Raw genomic sequence first — 2,382 nt, 5'->3', positions numbered from 1 at the left:
CATCTCTCAGATAACTAGTGGCTTTCAGCATTTTTTCATATGTTTCTTGGCCTTCTGTATGCCCACTTTTGAGAAGTATCTATTTAGGTCCTTTGCCCATTTTTTTGATTGTATTGTTTATCTTCCTTTTGTTAAGTTGTATGAGTTCCCTATAAATTTTGGATATTAGGCCCTTATCAGATATGACATTGGCAAATATGTTTTCCCACACAGTGGGTTTTCTTGTTGTTTTGTTGATGGTTTCTTTTGCTGTACAGAAGCTTTTTATTTTAAAGCTGTGCATTCCCTCCTTTGTATCCTGAGAGACTCTCTTTGTCCTGCTGAGGTATCAGCCTGAAAGAGTTTTCAGGTCTAAAACTGAAGTTTAGTTTCACAACCCAGACATTTTTTCTGTGAACAACTTGGTCAAGAACTGAATTATTCGAGATGGGAGACTTTTGAGAACCGGGGTTTGACTGTACTCACCAAAGTGGGAACTACTTGCTAAATAAATGTTTACTGAGTTTTTCTTTAATTTCAAATGAGAAATTCATTCCCCTATTCAGTTAATTTAACAAATGTTTACTGGATACCTCCTGTGTGCCAAGTGATAGGTATAGTGCAATGGTTGTGCATTATACATCTCAGGAGGATATGTTCTAAGAACCCCCAGTGGATACCTGAAACCGAGGATAGTAGTGAACCCTATATATACTATGTTTTTTCCCCCTCTACATAAATATCTATTGTTAGGGTCGCTGAAGGAAGTACATATGAGGCCAGAAGTAGTAAAGAATTATGAATTTCTTAGGTCATCTGGAAAACCAGATGGGCTGAGCCCCAAAATAGTGCCAGCACCTGGGGACTGGGAGACACAGATTTTAAAGGACTCCAGGTAGGCTTTTTCTGGGTGAAGAATTCTCTGGGCAGGTCCAGAGGGGAAAGATTGTGGTCTTAGCAAATGGAATGCGGTCTAAATGAAAAGGGATGTCAGTAGCGAAATGACTTAAAGGTCTGTTTCCCAGGGAAGGGGGTATCGATTCGATTTTTTGATCAGACCTAACATCTATCATAAAATTTAATTTATAAATTAGGCACATAGAATAATAACATAAAAAAGTAGGACATTTATAACAATGTACTCTAATAAAAGTTATACTCTATCAATATATCTTATTATATTCACCTTTTCACTTAAAGCAGGGGTGAGGAACGTGTCCTGCCTGTGGCCTGTATAAGCCCTGAGAAAACATTTGGTCTGGCTCTGCCAAGGCATTAGGGTGGGTTAAATTAAATGTGACTAGATATAGCAGGCTAATTTTTAAGTTGATAAATGACATTATAAATATCCAAATGGCCCTTGGCAGGAAAAAGGTTCCCCACCCTTAACTTAAAGAAAGTACTTATGCTTCTCTTGGGCATATCTGAATTTCCAGCACCACTGTTCTTGCACTTTGGGGCCTTTAATAAGTAAAAGAATGGTTCCTCGAAACAGTTTTGCAGTACCAGGGCAGTCGGTCTGATAACCAGGATGGGTACCAAGTGACTAATGGACGGGGTGTGAGGAGAGCATACAGCATGGATAGCTGGACAAAAGGATAATTCACATCTGGAGTGGGACTGAGTAGGAAGGCATAAGATTTCATCATGCTGCTCAGAAGGGGGCACATTTTAAAACTTATGAGTGGTGTATTTTTGGTATTGCTGTTTAATATTTTTGGATTGTGGTTGACCACAGGTAACTGAAACTAAAGTGAAACCACAGATAAGTGGGGGACTACTGGAACTAACAAGGTGCATAATATAGTGGGGGAGCATGTAACTAAACAAAAAAACTAAACAAAAGAATATTAGAATTTGTGCATAGAACCATGAAGGTTGGATGCAGTGTTAGAGAATGACCCTGGAGGATTAATGAAGAGGAGACTTAGAGTGGGCAAAGATGGTCTCTGGGGTGGGGACATCTAGGTTGAGACTTGATGAGGAAGGGATAGCAAGCAAGGAGTTTTGGGGATGAGATAAAGGAAAGGAAAGAATTTTAAAAAGACCCACGTGCCAACATGGGTAGTATTCAATAAGTCCTAACTGCTTTCATTACTTATTGACTGGTAGTTTTGATGAATTGTTATAATTTGACTAACATTATAAGTCTTATTTATTTCCTCAGTGTTGTGATAGTTACTTTTTATTTTAATAATATGAACTTAGGCCCTGGCTAAGTAGCTTAGTTGGTTAGAGCATTGTCCCAATATGCCAAGGTTACGGGTTTGATCCCTGGTCAGGGCACATACAAGAAGCAACCAGTGAATGCATAAATAAATGGAACAACAAGTCAATGTTTCTGTCTCTGTCCTCTCTAAAATCAATCAATAAAAAATAATATGAACTTAGTTATTATAGTAT

Source organism: Myotis davidii, unplaced genomic scaffold (genome assembly GCF_000327345.1).
Source record: "Myotis davidii unplaced genomic scaffold, ASM32734v1 scaffold252, whole genome shotgun sequence".
Taxonomy (NCBI): domain Eukaryota; kingdom Metazoa; phylum Chordata; class Mammalia; order Chiroptera; family Vespertilionidae; genus Myotis; species Myotis davidii.
This window is presented reverse-complemented; position numbering follows the sequence as displayed.